Source organism: Adiantum capillus-veneris, chromosome 5 (assembly GCF_014529385.1).
Source record: "Adiantum capillus-veneris isolate H3 chromosome 5, ASM1452938v2, whole genome shotgun sequence".
NCBI lineage: Eukaryota > Viridiplantae > Streptophyta > Polypodiopsida > Polypodiales > Pteridaceae > Adiantum > Adiantum capillus-veneris.
Genome location: NC_140935.1, coordinates 3,561,841 through 3,587,228, shown reverse-complemented (window position 1 = coordinate 3,587,228; position 25,388 = coordinate 3,561,841).

Genomic DNA, 25,388 nt, shown 5'->3' with positions numbered 1-25,388 from the left:
CTGCTGAATGCTCATTGGTCCTCTTGGGAGATTGTCCAATAGTCTTCTAGAGAGCTTAATTCTTATTGGTTCTTTTATTAAGTGTTTTTAAATTAATTAAACTAGATTTACTCTAGCCTAATTCTCATTGGTCCACCTCCAAGGCCATCCAATAGGATTTGAGTACACCTTGTGCGCATCTGGGCTAGGGAGCTGACATGTGTCCGTCTTTCCCCTTGTGTACAAATGAAGCTTGTGAGTGTGTGTGTGAGAATTTCTCTCTCATCCCCTACTTGCAAGGCTTGCTCCCTCCTATGTAGGGATTATGAAGACTTTTTGTGACACAAAGCATCCAATTCCCCTATTGTTTGACCTTTGGACACAACCTTTGAATTTTGGAACCTTAGCATTTTGGAAGTCTTAATGGGCTGAACCTTAGGGTCTTTTAAGCCCATTGTTTCACATTGCTCTTTTGCAGATGCCCCCCCCTTTGGATCCCTATTTTCCCTCCTTTGGATCCCTACTGTGGCCGGCCTACTAGCTTAACCAATATTCTAGGCTTTTCTCCCCTGTCACTTCCCCATATTAAACTATCAGTTTAACATGAGACAATCATTTAGGAGAATTAGATATTGGTTATTATGACATGAAATGTGCATGAAAAGTGTGTGCAATCATTAGGTATAAGCCTAAATTCATTGCAATTGAGCCAAATTTGAACTTTTATGCTTAATTTTGTAGTGTGTGCATTGCTTGATTGGGTTCAAATAGTGTTAATTTGTGAAAAATTGAGCGTGGCATGCATTCGCTTATGCTTGATCAAGTGTGCAATTTGAGCATGGCTTATGTCAAACTGATGGATTTTTGGCGTATAATTTCAGTCTAAATTTGGGTATGTGTGCCTACTCAATGGCATTCAATATCCAAATTGGGGATGAACAATTGGTAGCAATTACCAATTATGATGATTAGTAGACCTAAAGATTGGAGTGTGCATGACTGATTGATTTGGGATTTGAGATGAATGACTCAATTTATGCATAATTGGGGATAATTGAGGTGCAATACCATTACCACATATGCTAAATTAATTAGATATAGTGTACTTTTAATCACGTATGAATGACGAACCCAAATGGTAATTAACTGATTTGGAAGTTGGATATGAGCAATTCAAACTTGCAATGATTGAAATCGGATACAAATTGGCATTTGAGAAATAGTGCACTATATTCATGTGTGTATGCAATGCTTGATGTAAACCACCTTTAATATCAAATTTTGAAGATTGTATTACTATATGATTGGGGAATGTATGATTAATTGATTCACTCAAACACTATGCTATGAATGCTTGATTGATCATGTATGAATGAAGGAGTTAATGAATGATTCCATTGTCATACATATTAAACCCAATTGAAATTAAAACTAACTATGAAATGTGTAACATCAATTGTATTCCCATTGTGTGTGTCAATCTTTAACCCACCCTGGCTTGAATGACTGCCCATGCAACACACATACATGTTCACACATCTTTGATGGCCGTGGGAACATACTCTAAGTGAGATTGCTTTTAAAATAAAAATAAAAATAAAAATAAAAATAAAAAAATCTCACAATCATGGCCCATCGTCCAGATTCCACGTCATATTTTACTTTCATTGACTCGTGTGACTCGGGTGCTACCTCACAAGTTACAAGCCCCGCCACATAAACCGCCACCTCTGGCTTGACTCAAACACACGCACACCCCGATTATCGAGTCCCCAACTCTCTCCAAATTTCTCTTTGCCAAATTGCCAATATCCGTTGCTTAGGCTCACCACACACACACACACACACACACACACACACATGCTCAATAAAGTTGGGCTCGTCTGTCTCGCGCGCATAGATTTCGGCCTTTAATGCCCTCCTTTTCTACTGTAGACTCTGCCAACCATTGCTCGTGCCCACAATGGCCCCGCCTCATCACAGATTCACAATCCACTTGCTTTCGCCTAGCTTGTAGCACACGCGCACACACACACACACATGGAGGTCGTTCGGGACAACTTTGCAGCATGAGCATTGTGCTCATCATTTCTCAGTGCATCCTCTGATTCTGCGTGCGCCCTATATTTGGCAAGAGCAAAAAAGGTGACTGCCTGCAGTGCCTAGCTATGACCTACAACCACTGCCACTCGAGTTCTTGACTCTCTCGCAGCGTTGCCTTTGAAGTTCTGGCCCCATATCCTCATAACTCCGGCCGCATCAACTTTGTTGGTGATTTTTGTCTACAGAAAAAAATGCCATGCTAACCTCGTTGTCGCACACAGACTGCCACCTGTGAAGATTAAAGAAAAGAAAAGAAAATTATTGAAAATGTAGGGGATTCCCACTGGTCACCCTCCTCCCCTTTGAAAACCTCATATCCAATCAAAAATGTCATCAAAGAGTCGTTCGACCTTCAACAAAAAAAATTGAAAAAAATGAAAACTTGGTATTGAGCAAAGAACAAACAATCCTCTTACTTGCATGGATTAGTGCGATTATGATATCTAGTGCATGATTTTATTGAAATTTTTCTTTGTGCACTAACAATTAATTTGTTTTGAAGCGGTGATTAGAAAGAACAAGTTTTTAGTGACTAAAGGAAGGGAAGATACAATGCTTGGCCATGCCAAGCTCGCATAACTTCATGGCTAGCATTTTCCAAAGTCAAGTTTCTTATGAGTTATGCATGTTATCCTCAAGAGACCTCTCATGATGACAGAGTTCAAAGTGAAGATCCATTTCAATGATAATAAACACTTTCTTGTTATGTGTGGTAGTAGATGATGCATGAGAATCGAAGTTACTCATATTGTGAGTCTTCATTGCCCAATGCCAATTCTCTCTCTCCTTCCTTGCCTTGTATGTCAAAATTGCTACAAAAGAGCATGAGAGCACATTGGTGCATCTAATGTGTCATGAATTGAGGTTTTGTACGAGGATTGGGTTTATGATTGAGCATGTTGTGATCCAATCGAGAGCTCTTTTGCACTAAAAAATAAGCTCTTTTTTTGCTATGGGTCTCACTTTTGAGAGATTATATTAGACATGCATGCTTGATCAAAACACTTGATGCACAAAATTGGATTTGAATGCTATATATTAGTGCTTGATTTGAATTTAGAAAAAATCCTTCCATAGCACTAAAATTGAGGTTTTTTGAGTGACCGTACAATATCATTTTGAGCTTGTGGTTGTTGGGGTATAAAGCCCAATGTGGTCGCCCAGGTAAGTGGGCGGGCCGCCAGGTATGTACACATATTCTTTTGTAAAAACCTAATAAGAACTCACTATGCTCTACACATTACAGTAGAGCGAGTTCACCATATCGTCGTGCTCTTCTTCTTGCACTCTCTCTCGCGTCGCACTTCCGCTCGTACTCCTTCAACAGGTAGCAGAGCTCAGATCGAGGCTCGGGGTAGCACTGCAGGAGGCTAGAGTCACCAACTCAGATTGGAGTGAAATTCGACAGGTGAAGACACGGCCCCAAATCTCGGCCACCGTTCGGCTTCGACAAAGGTCTGCGCAGGCCATTTTCGACTACGTGGTCTCGACGGGTGCAGATCCGACTCTGCAAATTTGGGGTTTTCGGCCTACGTCTGCAAGTGCTGAGGATATCGACACTCCCAGAGTGTTGATTTGTGGCTATCTGTTAACCCTCACGGCACACGGACACCCTATGATCTATAAACGTTGTATTATTTAGAGTCAGGTACCGGGCTTGTCGGTCCAATAGGGAAAGGTAGAGTGATCGCCGATGAGAGGCGCACTTTAACTGGGACATTCAAGGGTTAAGCATGGGCGCCCAAGTGTGAATGGGGTGAGCTCCTATAAAAGCCAACTAAACCTAATTTTTACTCATTCTCTCATTTGTGCAATAGAAGAGTGCTCTTGCTCCATCTCCATCTCCATCTTCTTCTTCTTCACCTCCTTGTGTGTGTGTGTGTGAGAGAGAGAGAGAGAGAGAGAGAGAGAGAGAGAGAGAGGGAGAGTGTGTGTGCGATCGAGCATTACGAAGGCACGACGGCGGCGAAGCGGTTGAGCGCGGCACGACTGCAGCTTCTTCTTCATCGCGGCGAGGAATCCACCACGAAGGCGAGCGTAGAGCGGTGAGTGACACACCCTTTGCTCTCTTGAGCTTGCTAGTTTAGGCTTGTTGTGTGCTTGGAGCCGTTTGTGGCTCGCACACGGTGTATTGGCAAGTCCCTTGCTTCGACAGTGCGGCAAGGAGCGCACATTTTTGGCGCCGTTGCCGGGGATATGCCCTACACTAAGCTCGGTTAGCACTTTACGCTTCCTTGTGGTGCAATTTCTATCATAGGAAAGGCAGGGAAGGAGTGTGTGGAGATTTCTGTTTTGTGCGTTTTCTGCATTTTCTGTCAAGTTTCAATTTCTGCTATTGTCTGTGCTTTTTCAATTTTCTGCATTTCTTGCGTTTTTTCAATTTCTGCAATTTCTGCATTTTCAATTTCTACAATTTCAATTTCTGCAATTTTCTGCATTTCTCCGTTTTTTCAATTTTCTGCATTTCTGCATTTTCAATTTCTGCGTTTTCAATTTCTGTATTTTCTGCAATTATAAAAAAAAAAAACCGGGAAAAAAAAGTCTTAAAAAATTGGAAAATAAAAACGCGAGTGAGCGGGCGGTTAAATTTTTCGAAAATAAAAAACGTGACTCTTAAAACGGACGGGTTGGTTTGTATAAAAGATAGATCGGGATCGGGATCATTTTCCCAAGCCCAAGCCCAAGCCCAAGCCCAGGCCTCAGTCCTATGATATATACTAGACTCACTCTTATATATATACCCTACTCCCTCAAGAGAGAATGAGAGCATGTGGGACAAGTCCTCCACTCTCCTCCTTTCTCTTCCCACTTGCACCCTTAGACTTTCTAGTTTGGGCCTAGTTCCCTACTGGAAATTGACAGTTTTAGGGATTCCGAGGGCATAGAGTGACCAAACGGAGGGCTGTAAAGCACGGCACGACCCTCTGACCGATACGCTCGTTTCGAGCTATCACACGGCCCATTCCACGACACGATCTAAAAAATCTAGCAAAAAAACAAACAAAAAACACGCTAAAAACTAGTCACAAGGCCTCCTAGAGCAGCTTTTTGACACCTTAGGGTATCAAAAGCACATGCACTTATGCTCTGGGCGGGTGCTAGAACACGAGCATATTGAGGGTGCCTCTGTTCATACGGACACCCATTACCCATCCACGATAAGCTTTAGACCCTCAGCGGGGACACAAGGTAGCACCACCCAAGACCCTAAAATAGCCGCTAGTGATTCCTCCTCCGACTCAGAAATCATGGAAGCATACCCTACCCAAAACACTGAGAGAGAAGGCCATGCACCTCCCGAAGCTCCACAGCCTAGTACTAGTATGTTTAGCCGTTTCATGGAAACATTAGGTAGATGTTAACCCTCACGGCACACGGACACCCTATCACCTACGACGGACGTGTATTATGTATTTGGTAGAGTCACGTACCGGGCTTGTCGGACCAATAGGGAAAGGTAGAGTGATCGCCGATGAGAGGCGCACTTTAACTTGGACATTCAAGGGATTAGTTGGTTAAGCATGGGCGCCCAAGTGTGAATGGGGTGAGCTCCTATAAAAGCCAACTAAACCTAATTTTTACTCATTCTCTCATTTGTGCAATTGAAGAGTGCTCTTGCTCCATCTCCATCTTCTTCTTCTTCTTCACCTCCTTGTGTGTGTGTGTGAGAGAGAGAGAGAGAGGGAGAGTGTGTGTGCGATCGAGCATTACGAAGGCACGACGGCGGCGAAGCGGTTGAGCGCGGCACGACTGTAGCTTCTTCTTCATCGCGGCGAGGAATCCACCACGACAGTGTTTGTGGCTCGCATACGGTGTATTGGCAAGTCCCTTGCTTCGACAGTGCGGCAAAGAGCGCACATTTTTGGCGCCGCTGCCGGGGATATGCCTTACACTAAGCTCGGTTAGCACTTTACGCTTCCTTGTGGTGCAATTTCTATCGTAGGAAAGGCAGGGAAGGAGTGTGTGGAGATTTCTGTTTTTTGCGTTTTCTGCAATTGCTGTCAAGTTCCAATTTCTGCTATTGTCGAAAAAAAAACGCAATTTTTTCGAAAATAAAAAACGTGACTCTTAAAACGGACGGGTTGGTTTGTATAAAAGATAGATCGGGATCGGGATCATTTTCCCAAGCCCAAGCCCAAGCCCAAGCCCAAGCCCAGGCCCAGGCCTCAGTCCTCAGTCTTATGATATAGACTAGACTCACTCTTATATATATACCCTACTCCCTCAAGAGAGAATGAGAGCATGTGGGACAAGTCCTCCACTCTCCTCCTTTCTCTTCCCACTTACACCCTTAGACTTTCTAGTTTGGGCCTAGTTCCCTACTGGAAATTGACAGTTTTAGGGATTCCGAGGGCATAGAGTGACCAAACGGAGGGCTGTAAAGCACGGCACGACCCTCTGACCGATACGCTCGTTTCGAGCCATCACACGGCCCATTCCACGACACGCTCTAAAAATTCTAGCAAAAAAAACAAACAAAAAACACGCTAAAAACTAGTCACAAGGCCTCCTAGAGCAGCTTTTTGACACCTTAGGGTATCAAAAGCACATGCACTTACGCTCTGGGCGGGTGCTAGAACACGAGCATATTGAGGGTGCCTCTATTCATACGGACACCCATTACCCATCCACGATAAGCTCTAGACCCTCAGCGGGGACACAAGGTAGCACCACCCAAGACCCTAAAATAGCCGCTAGTGATTCCTCCTCCGACTCAGAAATCATGGAAGCATACCCTACCCAAAACACTGAGAGAGAAGGCCATGCACCTCCCGAAGCTCCACAGCCTAGTACTAGTATGTTTAGCCGTTTCATGGAAACATTAGGTAGAGCTACTCGCTCGGAACCTGATGCAAATGAAGCACACGAAGGGGGTGGGGAAGTGGACTCTCCTTTCACATCGCACGTGGACCCCACACCCCCAAAGAGTGTCCATGTGGATATCCTACCAACTTCTTACCAAGAAGGCCCTGTTGAGCTGCCTCCTTCAGAAGTTCCCTCTAGAGTACCGTTGGTGACAAGTAAAACCACGGGGAGCAACATTGCTTCTACCTCACAAGAAACCGTTAACACGTCGACTCTAGAAGGATTGTTCATTAATGATCATTGGACATACGACCTCCACACTGAGGTGTTGACGGATCTACACTCTGGCCACGCCTACCATGTAGGATGGATAGAGATTGTACAATCCACCTCTAGTGCCACGAGCATCGAAGATCAACAGAAAATGATCTGTAATGTTATCCATGGCATTATTCAATCAGAAAGGCAAAACCGAGGGGTAAATATACTCTCAACTGGCCCCATGAGATTTCTGGATACGAGCAAGGCTCAACAGCCTACTCTATCACAAATGGAGACTCCTCTAATGAGCCCCATGGACCCATCTTACGTCATTTCACCTGGGGTCTCTATGCAATCTGAGCCTCCGAGCGAAAACTTTAGCTTCCCTAACTTGGCTCAACCCTCTATCAAGGAAAACACAGTGCTCACTCCAGGGATAAGCCTGACAGAGAATGTACCGATGACATCTACGGTTAGCGCAGTGCCACTACCTAGTGTCGTAGTACCTAATATGGGGCCTCGACCATATGTGCCTCTAGCCCCTTATGCACACATGGCCCCCACACCTCCAATTGTACCACTTGCTTATGCTCCTCGAGTGCCGCTCCCTAGCTCTTATCCGAGTGGACCTATGCCCGGTTATGTTCCATATCCTGCATCATCTACACATATGCCAAGACCGGTACCCGTTCCTCTCCCACATATGATTCCAAGAGTACCTCCACCGGCCCTACCTCCTCACATAGGTGACTTGGCAGCGTTTGCTCAAACCATAGGTCGATCTATCGCGGAAAATATGCGTCATGCATCTGATAGAGAGCCTAGAAGTAAGGCAGTACAAATTGCCAAACTCACGCAAAAATTCAATGGGGATGAAGATGCTAGGAAACACATTGAAGTGTTTGAACAAGTATGTGATTCCTTAGGGGAACGCAACGAACTACATAAGTGCAATGCCTTAAGCTTGACATTAAGTGGGAAGGCTGGAGATTGGTATAGGACCCTAAGGGTGGACGAGAAAACAATTTACCCTACCGTTCGAAGGTTGTTTCTAAAGGAGTACATACGAGAAGGTGTGCTTTGGGGTGTAGCATCTCAGCTACAGAAGGCCGAACGTAAGGAAGGAGAGTCAGTAAGGGACTTCATTAGTCGTCTAAAGCACTTAAACTCTCGTTGCCCTGTAAATGAGCGCTTCAACAATAACCAACTGCTTGATCGATTCATTCGAGGGTTGAGGAATGAAGGAATCTATAATGGACTAGTTATTAGAGGTATCACAACCTGGGAAGATGTCACTGCCAATGCAATCCAATTAGAGGACAACTTGATGATAGCAGGCATGAGGGTGTCTACTGACACGAGATCCACTAGCTCACAAGCCATTGAGTATGAACCCATGACTGCAAAGCCCATTGCCAATGAGCCAAAGGTATTTGAGACATTCTTGACAGACCTCACCAAGGCAATCCAAGAGTCTCTTAAGGATAATCGACCCCCTCAAAATAGTCACATGTATCCAAGAAGGGAGCAACAATGGTGTTCCATTTGCTTAGGTCCACATAGCACTAGTGAGTGCCCTACGTTTAGAGTAAAATTTAATGGAACTTGCAACGCATGTGGTAGGTATGGTCACCAAGCTAAGGATTGTTTAATGATCAAACGTATGATGGCAAATAGACCACCTGTAGCCTGGACGGATGCACCTCGAGCTCCTGTATTGATGCCTACTCCACCTGTTGAGCAACTACCGCAACACATGGTCCCTAGATCTCAAAATGTTGTACAAGCTACACCGCTACCACCTCCTGTGCTAGGACCGCAGCCCCCGCATCCAAGAGTCACCCCTATGAACCAAGTGGGTTGCGAGCCATCAAATGCTTATGCAAATGGTTGTGAGGAGGAAATAGACACTAGTATTGCCTACGGACTTGATACATTGGAAGAATGTCCTATATACTACATGGAAGATTGTTGGGGACAAGTCAAGCCAGTTTATCAAGCTGCTGCTCTCGCATCCAGAGGTCAAAATATCAACACCCAGGCTAGGAGGCCACCTCTTCAATGCTACGAGTGTGGTGGACCACATCGAGCAGCGGAGTGCCCTATTAGGCTGCAAAAGAATGCTGCACAGATGCAAATGAATCAAGGGAGAACGTCTGCAATGCCAATACTCACATGTAATCGTTGTGGCATAGATCACTTGATTGCCCAATGCCCCTATAACCCAAATGCGCCTAAAATCACACCCCTGAATTTGGTCGAAATTGCTACTGTGACATCACCAATACCACCCGTCGCACCCGCTTATGCGATTACACGGTCCATGCTTCAAGGGCCAAGCCATATCCTCGAAGAGAGAGATACCGCGTCAATTATCCAAGCAAAGAAAAAGAAGACACGAAGGAAGAAGTCGCAGAATACGGAAAATTCAAAGCCAAGTTCCAAAACAAACATAGGAACAGGAGATGACCCCGTGTATATGAATGACCTCGAGGATGATTCGGATTCAGTCGAGACAATGGAGACTAGAACCAATACCACAAAGGGAAAGACCGACAAAGAAAACCGTAACATGGAACCAAATGAAAACCGAATAAGAGAAAACCATAAAGAGCCTCTGAAAACACCACAAGTGTTTCCAAATCCAATCCACGACCCCCAAGATAAACCGCAGGGGCAAAAAGGGAAAAATCGTAAAAAGAAGATTGGGACGTACCCAAACCCTGTAGACGAGATTGAGCAGGTGAAACATCTAAGAGGTTTAGTGAAGGAGACTCAAAGGAAACTAGAACCAGAACCCATGCAGGTCAAAATTCATGACACAGTGTTTCCCACGCAAGTTCATCCACCCCACATGAACCATAGACCGTTAGCCATATCTAGTATCATCCAAGAAGGGAGTGAGGACAGGACATCAGAAAGTGAGCATACACCCTTCTTGTTGGAAAGGATGTTTAACGAAGGAATACCTGATCCCATTGAGGAATATGAGATTCCATCCTCACCAGTTCCTAGTCAAGGACCTACACCCTGCAAAACGCCAATGAATGTTGCCAAACTAGTGGACTTCATGTCTTCTGAGGTCCGAACCACGATCATAGCAAAGCTGTATGGAGATCCTGAGTTATTCCTTGCACTTCGAGCATTACTTAACGGAGAGCTACGAACGGGATTACCGCAGTTTGCGCAACCAAATAGGCCTGACTCGATTATGATTGATGAGGAAAATCATGTGCAATCACTTGACTTAGATGGACACGAGTCTGTGATCGAGGTACCCATTAACGAATTAGGGCAGTATTTTGAAGGCGACGAGTCTAATGCGACCCTACCCATCACTACCAAGGGATTAACTATAAAGGGAATTCTTGATGGTGGTGCGGGAGTTAGCATCGTTACAAAAGATTGTTGGGAATCCATGGGAAAACCCCGCCTCAGTGTTACTAACATTGTGGTAAAGATGGCAAATGGTACCATAGCCAAACCTATGGGGATGCTCAAGGATCTTAAGATCAAAGTTCTAGGATACAAGGTGCGACATACGTTCATTGTAATGGATTTCTCTAAACACCTTATGTCATATGAAATGATTTTAGGACGACCATTCATGAGGGAAGCACAAATGGTTCACGATTGGTCTAAAAATCATGTCTATTTGCAATTCCAAGACTCTGTCCTTAGAGTGGATTTGGTGACTGGTAAGGTACACCCCTTAGGGAGTAAAACCATTATTGATCATCGCTCTGACACCACGGTTCACTCGGCCCCACTACAATATTGTTACACTTGTAAGAAGGATACAGACATTGGCCAAGATTCTCCTTACATGGATGTGTTACCGGGTATGACGGAATCAGACAATGTGGATTGGGTCCACCTAGCATCAACCATAGACACTTGGGGAAATAGGGGGACGACCTGGGTAACACCTGAGGGGGATGAAATGCATATACCCTTAAATATGCTACAAGCAATGCATATCGCTTCCGACAAGACTCATCCTAATGTAACAGAGAAAACATACAAGTGGGTCCCTAAAGCTTCTTTAGCGACCATAGCTAGTGCTAAAAAACAGAAGCCTTGTAAGAAACGTACCACTCGCTCCAAGAAAAGTAAGAAAATGTTGCGATGGATCCCTAAACGACTATTGGAAGCCCAAGGCTACTATCAAGGAAATGATCAAATCTGGGTGCCAAAACGTAGATTGTACTCTTACCTATCACCTGACCCAAGTGAGCCCAATCCCGTAGCTCCAAAACGAATCAATGATCGTGGAAAGAAAAAAATCACAGAATGCTACACACCCGCTCCCGAGCTAGTTTGGGTACCAAAGAAAGAACGATTTGTTCCACCTAGCTCAAGAAGGGGGGAGTCCCATGAAGATTCTAGCTCATCATGTAATACATCCATAGAGGTAAAAGCTTCTACACAGCCTCCATCTATAGTAGTGGACCTCCATGAAGCTACAAAAGAATCCACACCTCCCAGTGTTCAAGAATCACCTAATGAACCACTTCAAGTTCGATCCTGGGAGAGTACCTTACCACCCTTGCAACTTGACGAGGCACCTAGGGTAATAGAAAACTACTGGCAAAAATCCTCACCTATTACCAACTGGAACAATTGGTTTCAAAGGGTGACAAGCTCATTTCAAACGGTATGATCTACCCAAGGAAGGGGGGAGTGTTTGCTGACAGTCATCATTCATTTGTTTCCCTCTCAACCTTTTTCCCTGACCTCTCAATTCCAATCTTAGGGAATGTACATATAAAGCTTTATACTCACAAAAAACAAAAAATAAAGAGCAAGAGCAATTAGCAAACGAGTATGCACATTAAAAGTCAAAACATTGACTCAGACCTACACATGTCACATCTGGTACAGTGAAACAGAAACCTATGCCATAAAACACCTTTGATCCTCATCACTTGAGTGATGGAGGGTAGGTAAAATTAGTACGATAGGAGTGTTTCTGTTTTAGAGTTGAGTGATTAGCAAAGTTCTCTTTTCCCACTGATGTGCCTCCTAGAGGTATTGTTTGTGTTTCCTAGTGTGTACAGGAGCGTGTTGCTATTGATAGGATTTGGATCTTCATGGAACCTTCAAATCAAGCGCGACCATCAACACAAACAGGTGTTTCTTATCCATTAGCATTGCCCTTATCTTTTTTGCATCCATGTTTGTCTGCTTTGATTGTGATTGGTAGCATACTATTCAGTGCATTTGCTTAGTATCAAACATTTAATTCAATGTAATGTTTTGTCATAATCACTTGTCTAGGTTTAAAAATCAAGCAGTCCGACTAAGCTAGTTTGACCAAGCTAGGTATTAGAAATCTTCTCTTAATACCATGGGGAATGCCTTCCTAATAAACAATGGTTACTTAGGTTCTTAATCCGATTTAGGCAGCATTGTATGAAATGTACTAGGGCTTTCTAGTGGGCTTAACCCTATTGACCTTTAGCTTAAGTATTATAAAGGGAGTTTACTAATGTGATGAGCCTGGGGAGGGTAACAGTGTTATATGGCCCCCCAAAGTTACAAAATTAAAATGATAAAAATGAACAAACAAAAAATCAAAGTGCCACAATGTAAAATTTTAAGCTGGAAGAGAAATCTCAGCTTGATTTGGTATTTCACTCACATGTATTGCCTATGGTACTAGAGCCCTAGAGGTTCCCAGTGTGGGCGCTTTTCCTTGAAAAGCAAAAAACCCAAGGCATACAAAATAAGCACACACATCATAATTGAATCACTGTGAAAAGACCTTGGGGGGTCAAAGAAAAAGTAATCAGTCAGGCGATGATTTCATGAGAACTTCCTTTTATGGTAGCTTAACTACAAGGTTTTCTAGATATAGCCTCTAGTCAGCCCTTGAACATGAATACTTGGCTCTCGCGATTAAACAACTTAATTGACCACAGAAAATTAAGAAGCTTACCCATGGTATTAATATTCGATCTCTAGTGCTTTTCGACCGTCAAATTAGCGACCCCAGACTTGTTTAATTTTTTACCTTTACATCTGTTTATGCATTTGATTACATTGCAATTTAATGTTCATTGCTAACAAATTGTTTGAAATTCTTTTTCCAATCAATGTGTCTACCTAAAACTGCATATGCTTTTTAAGAGAATGCCATTACTGTGCCAATGTTGTTTGATTTTGCAGTGACTGAAGAAGGCTAAGGACATTCATCTCAAATGCTCTTCCACCTCGACGAACCAGCTTCAACTCAATAGCTTCCGAGGACGGAATCTACATCAGGAAGGGGGGCATGTTAACCCTCACGGCACACGGACACCCTATCACCTACGACGGACGTGTATTATGTATTTGGTAGAGTCAGGTACCGGGCTTGTCGGACCAATAGGGAAAGGTAGAGTGATCGCCGATGAGAGGCGCACTTTAACTTGGACATTCAAGGGATTAGTTGGTTAAGCATGGGCGCCCAAGTGTGAATGGGGTGAGCTCCTATAAAAGCCAACTAAACCTAATTTTTACTCATTCTCTCATTTGTGCAATTGAAGAGTGCTCTTGCTCCATCTCCATCTTCTTCTTCTTCTTCACCTCCTTGTGTGTGTGTGTGTGTGAGAGAGAGAGAGAGGGAGAGTGTGTGTGCGATCGAGCATTACGAAGGCACGACGGCGGCGAAGCGGTTGAGCGCGGCACGACTGTAGCTTCTTCTTCATCGCGGCGAGGAATCCACCACGAAGGCGAGCGTAGAGCGGTGAGTGACACACCCTTTGTTTTCTTGAGCTTGCTAGTTTAGGCTTGTTGTGTGCTTGGAGCCGTTTGTGGCTCGCATACGGTGTATTGGCAAGTCCCTTGCTTCGACAGTGCGGCAAAGAGCGCACAGTAGAGCTACTCGCTCGGAACCTGATGCAAATGAAGCACACGAAGGGGGTGGGGAAGTGGACTCTCCTTTCACATCGCAAGTGGACCCCACACCCCCAAAGAGTGTCCATGTGGATATCCTACCAACTTCTTACCAAGAAGGCCCTGTTGAGCTGCCTCCTTCAGAAGTTCCCTCTAGAGTACCGTTGGTGACAAGTAAAACCACGGGGAGCAACATTGCTTCTACCTCGCAAGAAACCGTTAACACGTCGACTCTAGAAGGATTGTTCATTAATGATCATTGGACATACGACCTCCACACTGAGGTGTTGACGGATCTACACTCTGGCCACGCCTACCATGTAGGATGGATAGAGATTGTACAATCCACCTCTAGTGCCACGAGCATCGAAGATCAACAGAAAATGATCTGTAATGTTATCCATGGCATTATTCAATCAGAAAGGCAAAACCAAGGGGTAAATATACTCTCAACTGGCCCCATGAGATTTCTGGATACGAGCAAGGCTCAACAGCCTACTCTATCACAAATGGAGACTCCTCTAATGAGTCCCATGGACCCATCTTACGTCATTTCACCTGGGGTCTCTATGCAATCTGAGCCTCCGAGCGAAAACTTTAGCTTCCCTAACTTGGCTCAACCCTCTATTAAGGAAAACCCAGTGCTCACTCCAGGGATAAGCCTGACAGAGAATGTACCGATGACATCTACGGTTAGCGCAGTGCCACTACCTAGTGTCGTAGTACCTAATATGGGGCCTCGACCGTATGTGCCTCTAGCCCCTTATGCACACATGGCCCCCACACCTCCAATTGTACCACTTGCTTATTCTCCTCGAGTGCCGCTCCCTAGCTCTTATCCGAGTGGACCTATGCCCGGTTATGTTCCATATCCTGCATCATCCACACATATGCCAAGACCGGCACCCATCCCTCTCCCACATATGATTCCAAGAGTACCTCCACCGGCCCTACCTCCTCACATAGGTGACTTGGCAGCGTTTGCTCAAACCATAGGTCGATCTATCGCGGAAAATATGCGTCATGCATCTGATAGAGAGCCTAGAAGTAAGGCAGTACAAATTTCCAAACTCATGCAAAAATTCAATGGGGACGAAGATGCTAGGAAACACATTGAAGTGTTTGAACAAGTATGTGATTCCTTAGGGGAACGCAACGAACTACATAAGTGCAATGCCTTAAGCTTGACATTAAGTGGGAAGGCTGGAGATTGGTATAGGACCCTAAGGGTGGACGAGAAAACAATCTACCCTACCCTTCGAAGGTTGTTTCTAAAGGAGTACATACGAGAAGGTGTGCTTTGGGGTGTAGCATCTCAGCTACAGAAGGCCGAACGTAAGGAAGGAGAGTCAGTAAGGGACTTCATTAGTCGTCTAAAGCACTTAAACTCTCGTTGCCCTGTAAATGAGCGCTTCAACAATAACCAACTGCTTGATCGATTCATTCGAGGGTTGAGGAATGAAGGAATCTATAATGGACTAGTGATTAGAGGTATCACAACCTGGGAAGATGTCACTGCCAATGCAATCCAATTAGAGGACAACTTGATGATAGCAGGCATGAGGGTGTCTACTGACACGAGATCCACTAGCTCACAAGCCATTGAGTATGAACCCATGACTGCAAAGCCCATTGCCAATGAGCCAAAGGTATTTGAGACCTTCTTGACAGACCTCACCAAGGCAATCCAAGAGTCTCTTAAGGATAATCGACCCCCTCAAAATAGTCACATGTATCCAAGAAGGGAGCAACAATGGTGTTCCATTTGCTTAGGTCCACATAGCACTAGTGAGTGCCCTACGTTTAGAGTAAAATTTAATGGAACTTGCAACGCATGTGGTAGGTATGGTCACCAAGCTAAGGATTGTTTAATGATCAAACGTATGATGGCAAATAGACCACCTGTAGCCTGGACGGATGCACCTCGAGCTCCTGTATTGATGCCTGCTCCACCTGTTGAGCAACTACTGCAACACATGGTCCCTAGATCTCAAAATGTTGTACAAGCTACACCGCTACCACCTCCTGTGCTAGGACTGCAGCCCCCGCATCCAAGAGTCGCCCCTATGAACCAAGTGGGTTGCGAGCCATCAAATGCTTATCCAGATGGCTGTGAGGAGGAAATAGACACTAGTATTGCCTACGGACTTGATACATTGGAAGAGTGTCCTATATACTACATGGAAGATTGTTGGGGGCAAGTCAAGCCGGTTTATCAAGCTGCTGCTCTCGCATCCAGAGGTCAAAATATCAACACCCAGGCTAGGAGGCCACCTCTTCAATGCTACGAGTGTGGTGGACCACATCGAGCAGCGGAGTGCCCTATTAGGCTGCAAAAGAATGCTGCACAGATGCAAATGAATCAAGGGAGCACGTCTGCAATGCCAATACTCACATGTAATCGTTGTGGCATAGATCACTTGATTGCCCAATGCCCCTATAACCCAAATGCGCCTAAAATCACACCCCTGAATTTGGTCGAAATTGCTAGTGTGACATCGCCAATGCAACCCGTCGCACCCGCTTATGCGATTACACGGTGCATGCTTCAAGGGCCAGGCCATATCCTCGAAGAGAGAGATACCGCGTCAGTTATCCAAGCAAAGAAAAAGAAGACACGAAGGAAGAAGTCGCAGAATACGGAAAATTCAAAGCCAAGTTCCAAAACAAACATACGAACAGGAGATGACCCCGTGTATATGAATGACCTCGAGGATGATTCAGATTCAGTCGAGACAATGGAGACTAGAACCAATACCACAAAGAGAAAGACCGACAAAGAAAACCGTACCATGGAACCAAATGAAAACCGAATAAGAGAAAATCATAAAGAGCCTCTGAAAACACCACAAGTGTTTCCAAATCCAATCCAAGACCCCCAAGATAAACCGCAGGGGCAAAAAGGGAAGAATCGTAAAAAGAAGATTGGGACGTACCCAAACCCAGTAGACGAGATTGAGCAGGTGAAACATCTAAGAGGTTTAGTGGAGGAGACTCAAAGGAAACTAGAACCAGAACCCATGCATGTCAAAATTCATGACACAGTGTTTCCCACGCAAGTTCATCCACCCCACATGAACCATAGACCGTTAGCCATATCTAGTATCATCCAAGAAGGGAGTGAGGACGGGACATCAGAAAGTGAGCATACACCCTTCTTGTTGGAAAGGATGTTTAACGAAGGAATACCTGATCCCATTGAGGAATATGAGATTCCATCCTCACCAGTTCCTAGTCAAGGACCTACACCCTGCAAAACGCCAATGAATGTTGCCAAACTAGTGGACTTCATGTCTTCTGAGGTCCGAACCACGATCATAGCAAAGCTGTATGGAGATCCTGAGTTATTCCTTGCACTTCGAGCATTCCTTAACGGAGAGCTACGAACGGGATTACCGCAGTTTGCGCAACCAAATAGGCCTGACTCGATTATGATTGATGCGGAAAATCATGTGCAATCACTTGACTTAGATGGACACGAGTCTGTGATCGAGGTACCCATTAACGAATTAGGGCAGTATTTTGAAGGCGACGAGTCTAATGCGACCCTACCCATCACTACCAAGGGATTAACTATAAAGGGAATTCTTGATGGTGGTGCGGGAGTTAGCATCGTTACAAAAGATTGTTGGGAATCCATGGGAAAACCCCGCCTCAATGTTACTAACATTGTGGTAAAGATGGCAAATGGTACCATAGCCAAACCTATGGGGATGCTCAAGGATCTTAAGATCAAAGTTCTAGGACACAAGGTACGACATACGTTCATTGTAATGGATTTCTCTAAACACCTTATGTCATATGAAATGATTTTAGGACGTCCATTCATGAGGGAAGCACAAATGGTTCATGATTGGTCTAAAAATCATGTCTATTTGCAATTCCAAGACTCTGTCCTTAGAGTGGATTTGGTGACTGGTAAGGTACACCCCTTAGGGAGTAAAACCATTATTGATCATCGCTCTGACACCACAGTTTACTCAGCCCCACTACAATATTGTTACACTTGTAAGAAGGATACAGACATTGGCCAAGATTCTCCTTACATGGATGTGTTACCGGGTATGACGGAATCAGACAATGTGGATTGGGTCCACCTAGCATCAACCATAGACACTTGGGGAAATAGGGGGACGACCTGGGTAACACCTGAGGGGGATGAAATGCCTATACCCTTAAATATGCTACAAGCAATGCATATCGCTTCTGACAAGACTCATCCTAAGGTAACGAAGAAAACATACAAGTGGGTCCCTAAAGCTTCTTTAGTGACCATAGCTAGTGCTAAAAAATAGAAGCCTTGTAAGAAACGTACCACTCGCTCCAAGAAAAGTAAGAAAATGTTGCGATGGATCCCTAAACAACTATTGGAAGCCCAAGGCTACTATCAAGGAAATGATCAAATCTGGGTGCCAAAACGTAGATTGTGCTCTTACCTATCACCTGACCCAAGTGAGCCCAATCCCGTAGTTCCAAAACGAATCAATGATCGTGGAAAGAAAAAAATCACAGAATGCTACACACCCGCTCCCGAGCTAGTTTGGGTACCAAAGAAAGAACGATTTGTTCCACCTAGCTCAGGAAGGGGGGAGTCCCATGAAGATTCTAGCTCCTCATGTAATACATCCATAGAGGTAAAAGCTTCTACACAGCCTCCATCTATAGTAGTGGACCTCCATGAAGCTACAAAAGAATCCACACCTCCCAGTGTTTAAGAATCACCTGATGAACCACTTCAAGTTCGATCCTGGGAGAGTACCTTACCACCCTTGCAACTTGACGAGGCACCTAGGGTAATAGAAAACTACTGGCAAAAATCCTCACCTATAACCAACTGGAACAATTGGTTTCAAAGGGTGACAAGCTCATTTCAAACGGTATGATCTACCCAAGGAAGGGGGGAGTGTTTGCTGACAGTCATCATTCATTTGTTTCCCTCTCAACCTTTTTCCCTGACCTCTTAATCTCCAATCTTAGGGAATGTACATATAAAGCTTTATACTCACAAAAAAAAAAAAAAAGGAGCAAGAGCAATTAGCAAACGAGTATGCACATTAAAGTCAAAACATTGACTCAGACCTACACATGTCACATCTGGTACAGTGAAACAGAAACCTATGCCATAAAACACCTTCGATCCTCATCACTTGAGTGAGGGAGGGTAGGTAAGATTAGTACGATAGGAGTGTTTCTGTTTTAGAGTCGAGAGATTAGCAAAGTTCTCTTTTCCCACTAATGTGCCTCCTGGAGGTATGCCTTTTGTTTCCTAGTGTGTACAGGAGCGTGTTGCTATTGATAGGATTTGGACCTTCATGGAACCTTTCTCTCGTTCACACTTCAGATCAAGCGCGACCATCAACACAAACAGGTGTTTCTTGTCCATTAGCATTGCCCTTATCTTTTTTGCATCCATGTTTGTCTGCTTTGATTGTGATTGGTAACATAATATTCATCGCATTTGCTTAGTATCAAACATTTAATTCAATGTAATGTTTTGTCATAATCACTTGTCTAGGTTGAAAAATCAAGCAGTCCGACTAAGCTAGTTTGACCAAGCTAGATATTAGAAATCTTCTCTTAATACCATGGGGAATGCCTTCCTAATAAGCAATGGTTACTTAGGTTCTTAATCCGATTTAGGCAGCATTGTATGAAATGTACTAGGGCTTTCTAGTGGGCTTAACCCTATTGACCTTTATCTTAAGTATTATAAAGGGAGTTTACTAATGTGATGAGCCTGGGGAGGGTAACAGTGTTATATGACCCCTCAAAGTTACAAAATTAAAATGCTGAAAATGAACAAACAAAAATCAAAGTGCCACAATGTAAAATTTTAAGCTGGAAGAGAAATTCCTGCTTAAATTGGTACTTCACTCACATGTATTGCCTATGGTACTAGAGCCCTAGAGGTTCCCAGTGTGGGCGCTTTTCCTTGAAAAGCAAAAAACCCAAGGCATACAAAATAAGCGCACACATCAAAATTGAATCAATGTGAAAAGACTTTGGGGGGTCAAAGAAAAAGTAATCAGTCAGGCGATGATTTCATGAGAAATTCCTTTTATGGTAGCTTAACTACAAAGTCTTCTAGATATAGCCTATAGTCAGCCCTCGAACATGAATACTTGGCTCTCACGATTAAACAACTTAATTGACCACAGAAAATTAAGAAGCTTACCCATGGTATTAATATTCGATCTCTAGTGCCTTTTGACCGTCAAATTAGCGACCCCAGACTTGTTTAATTTTCTACCTTTACATCTGTTTATGCATTTGATTACATTGCAATTTAATGTTCATTGCTACCAAATTGTTTGAAATTCTTTGACCAATCAATGTGTCTACCTAAAACTGCATATGCTTTTTAAGAGAATGCAATTACTGTGCCAATGTTGTTTGATTTTGCAGTGACTGAAGAAGGCTAAGGACATTCATCTCAAATGATCTTCCACCTCGACGAACCAACTTCAACTCAATAGCTTCCGAGGACGGAATCTACATCAGGAAGGGGGGCATGTTAACCCTCACGGCACACGGACACCCTATGATCTATAAACGTTGTATTATTTAGAGTCAGGTACCGGGCTTGTCGGTCCAATAGGGAAAGGTAGAGTGATCGCCGATGAGAGGCGCACTTTAACTGGGACATTCAAGGGATTAGTTGGTTAAGCATGGGCGCCCAAGTGTGAATGGGGTGAGCTCCTATAAAAGCCAACTAAACCTAATTTTTACTCATTCTCTCATTTGTGCAATAGAAGAGTGCTCTTGCTCCATCTCCATCTCCATCTTCTTCTTCTTCACCTCCTTGTGTGTGTGTGTGTGTGTGAGAGAGAGAGAGAGAGGGAGAGTGTGTGTGCGATCGAGCATTACGAAGGCACGACGGCGGCGAAGCGGTTGAGCGCGGCACGACTGCAGCTTCTTCTTCATCGCGGCGAGGAATCCACCACGAAGGCGAGCGTAGAGCGGTGAGTGACACACCCTTTGCTCTCTTGAGCTTGCTAGTTTAGGCTTGTTGTGTGCTTGGAGCCGTTTGTGGCTCGCACACGGTGTATTGGCAAGTCCCTTGCTTCAACAGTGCGGCAAGGAGCGCACACTATCTACACATCAAAGGACGGCTCACACTTCTTGGAGGCGTGTCACATACGACACGGGCGCATCTACACACAGACTGTAGGCGACATCCACTAGTTCATCAGGTAGCTTGTGTTTGCTGCTTGATATTCCAGATTTCATCCTGACATTGCAGGTACTTCCACATGGGATGTATTGTCAGAGATGATGTATGTCTGTTGAGGGTTTGTTGGCTGTGAGTCACGCAGCAAACAACCGCCGCAGCGGTTACAGCATACAGTGGGAAATTTGTGGATGTATGACTTTGTGGGAAGTCTATGTACTGTCAGATTTACTGCAGCCTTTGTTGAGGGTCGAGTGAGGTTTTATTGAGCTGGGGGATTCTCGAATGTTGAGATCCTTTCGGTGATACAGGTCTTGGAGCGATCCCTCAAGCACCCTTAGATAGGCAGCTAGGATGTATTGACTGTGAGTTAGACAGTTGGGATTGCATCTTTGCTTTACTATCGTTGAGGCATTGTCGCAGTCTATGCTTATAGGACAGTGACAGGACAGTGAGAGACAGTACAGGTGCAGGATAGGTTTACCCGCAGCTTACAGTGTCAGAGAGACAGTGTTTTTTGAGCTGTTTTTTAGTCTGTTTTTAGTACACCAGAGCCATTTTACAAAGGAGACTCTGCCAAAATTTCTGCAGAATCTGAAGCTTTCTTGGTTCATTTGACAAGTTGATATTGGTTCAGAGGTCAGTTTACAGGGGAAACTCTGCCGAATTTTTCCCAGAAAAGTAAACTACTGTGAAGCGTAGCTATGGCTGGATCACAGGACACTGCTCTTTACAATATCAAGAATCTGGATGGAACCAATTTCCCATTGTGGAAGAAGCAGATTTGGCACGTGTTGGTACAAAAGAAGCAGATAAAACCTATAAAGCTCAAGGGGATAAAACTAGAAGATATGGACGAAGATGAATGGAGCGAAATGGATGAATTGGCACTTTCTACCATTATGCTGACTTTGGCAGAAAGCGTTTACTTCAATGTAGAAGACGAGATGTCGGCTTATCAAGCATGGTTAAAGCTGAGTGATCTTTATGAGAAGCAGAGTGCAGCTTCACAGGTATACTGGCTTAAGAATCTTGTTGACTTGAAGATGAAAGAAGGGACACCTATGTCCAATCATCTGAATGAATTCAACACAATCTATAGTCAGTTGTCAGCTCAAGGTGTCAAGTTTGATGAACCTGTTAGAGCTATGTTCCTGTAGCAAGTCCCACAGTGCTAAAGGCAAGAGTGACATAGAATGCTACCATTGTGGCAAGAAGGGTCACATGAAAAGAGACTGCAGAGAATGGAAAGCAGAAAAAGGCAAAGAGAAAGCTGAAGACCATGGTGAGAAGAACAAGTCCTCAGTGAAGATTCAAGAAATAAATGTGACAAACACTGTTGCAGAGGATGACAGTCTAGTGTCAAGAGACATCTACTTCTTGAAGAATACAATGGACTCAGCTCTTCTTACAGCACCTGATGGAAATGCACTGAGTGACTGGATTATAGACTCAGGGGCATTACTTCATGTGTCTCCAAACAAGGAGTGGTTTACTTCTTATGTGACCACTAAAGATCATGTTCGGCTAGGCAATGGGCAGACATGTGAGATCTTAGGTGTTGGAGATGTTCAAATGAAGTTTCAGAATGGCTCTTCTTTCACGCTGAAGAATGTGAGACATGTTCCCGCAATTACAAAGAGCTTGATCAGCACAGGTTTACTTGATGATGCTGGCTACGTCACCATTTTTGGACAAAACATGTGGAAGATATCCAAGGGTTCTATGACAGTAGCACATGGAGTAAAGTCTGGAGGACTTTACATGATTTATGTATCAAATGTCTTTACATGGTTTGTTCCATCTATGAACTATGTCATGTTGACTGATTGCAATGAGCCTTCATGTTACAAGGAAGCAGTGCAAATGAAGGACTCCGAGAATTGGGAATTGGCCATGCAGTCAGAGATGACAGCTCTGCATAAAAACTAGACATGGAAGCTAGTTAAATTACCACGGGGCAAAAAGGCTCTACCCTGTAAATGGGTTTACAGGTATAAGATCACCGCTCATGATAGTCAGCCAAAGTACAAAGCAAGGCTTGTTGCCAAGGGCTTTAAGCAAGAACAAGGCATTGACTTTGATGAAGTCTTCTCTCCGGTGGTCAAGATGACTACATTGAGATGCTTTCTTGCATTGGTTGCCATATTAGATTTGGTGTTGCACCAAATGGATGTCAAGACAGCGTTCTTGCATGGTGATTTAGATGTGGAAATTTACATGCAGCAGCCAGAAGGGTTTGTTGAGAAAGGCAAGGAAGATTGGGTATGCCAGTTGTTAAAGAGTCTTTATGGCTTAAAACAATCACCGAGGGCATGGTACCATAAATTCCACAAGTTTATGCTTTCTCAAGGCTACAAACGTAGTGAGTTCGATCATTGTTTATATACAAAGAAGGCAAAGGATGGCAGTTGGCTGATCCTTATTTTGTATGTGGATGACATGTTGATTGCTGGCAAGCACTTGGAAGAAATTTCAGCTTTGAAGTCAAAGATGGCAAAATCGTTTGACATGAAAGACATGGGTGAGGCAAGTCATATACTTGGTATGCGCATTGAGAGAGACAGATCAAAGAAGTTGATTTGGTTATCTCAAAAAGAGTATATTGACAAGGTTTTGCAACGTTTCAATATGGAGAAGGGAAAGGCATTGAGTGTTCCATTGCCACCATATGTGAAACTTAGCAAACAAGATTGCCCTGTGTCTGAGGAAGAACAGGCTGAAATGGATAAGATTCCATATGCGTCTGCAGTGGGTAGTTTGATGTATGCAATGATTGCTACTCGCCCAGACATTGCATTTGCAGTGGGAGTAGTAAGTCGATACATGTCAAACCCAGGCAAGAAACATTGGGAGGCAGTGAAAGGAATATTGAGATACTTGAAAGCTACAAAGAGTATGCGTATATGCTATGGGAGTCAGGAGCTAAGTGTAAAGGGTTTTATAGACTCATATTATGCAGGTGACTTAGACAACCGAAGGTCTACGTCAGGGTATGTCTTTACATTGGCTGGTGGAGCAGTATCATGGCGTTCTAGATTACAAGATTGTGTTACTCAATCTACTACAGAGGCTGAATATGTTGCAGCATCAGAGGCATGCAAAGAATCAATTTGGCTTAATCGACTAGTAACAGATTTGGGAATCAAAGAAGAGATGCCTGTGTTATATTGTGATAGTCAAAGTGCTATACAATCGGCTCGCAATTCAGTTTATCACTCAAAGACAAAGCATGTGGATGTGAAGTATCATTTCATCAGGGAAATTCTCGAGGATAAGCAACTTCAGCTTGTCAAAGTTCACACCACAGAAAATCTTGCTGATCTACTTACAAAAGGACTTCCCTCAGAGAGCTTTGTGCATTTTCGTAAGCAGTTAGGTGTAGGGTAGTACATCACTTCTCTACATCTCTTGTATCTTAGCTTGTATAGTAGCTTCTCTCACACTTAAAGTACCACATTGGAATTTAAGTGGGAGGTTGTTGGGGTATAAAGCCCAATGTGGTCGCCTAGGTAAGTGGGCGGGCCGCCAGGTATGTACACATATTCTTTTGTAAAAACCTAATAAGAACTCACTATGCTCTACACATTACAGTAGAGCGAGTTCACCATATCGTTGTGCTCTTCTTCTTGCACTCTCTCTCGCGTCGCACTTTTGCTCGTACTCCTTCAGTGGTTGATCGTGCATTTTTAGTGCTTGTGTTGAAATTCCAAATGCTTAAGAGCACTAATTATTTAAGTTTTTTTGAAGGGATGTGGGTAGGCATGTGCTTTCATTGATCCAAGAAGGGGTCATCATTGCAATATATTGCAAAACTTGGCTATTTAGAGCCATTCCAATTCTTTGGATTAAAAGTTGTATACATGCTAGCTTATAGATTGGTCTAAAGTGAAGATGTTTTCATTTGAGCTAGTGTTTACCCAACTTTTTTGAGAGCTTTCAAGTACAAAATTTGGCTATTGAGAACCGTTTACTTTCATTCCATTAAAAGTTGAAGTCATCTCTAGCTCATAGATTGCTTTTAAATTGTAAAATTTCATGTGAGCTAGTTGTTAGCCGACTTTTTTTGAGAGCTTTACAAAATGTAAAATTTGGCTATCGAGAGCCACTTCACTTCATCAAAGTTGCATTATTTCTAGCTCTTTGCTTGTTTTAAATTCCATATTTCAAGTGAGATAACAATTAATCA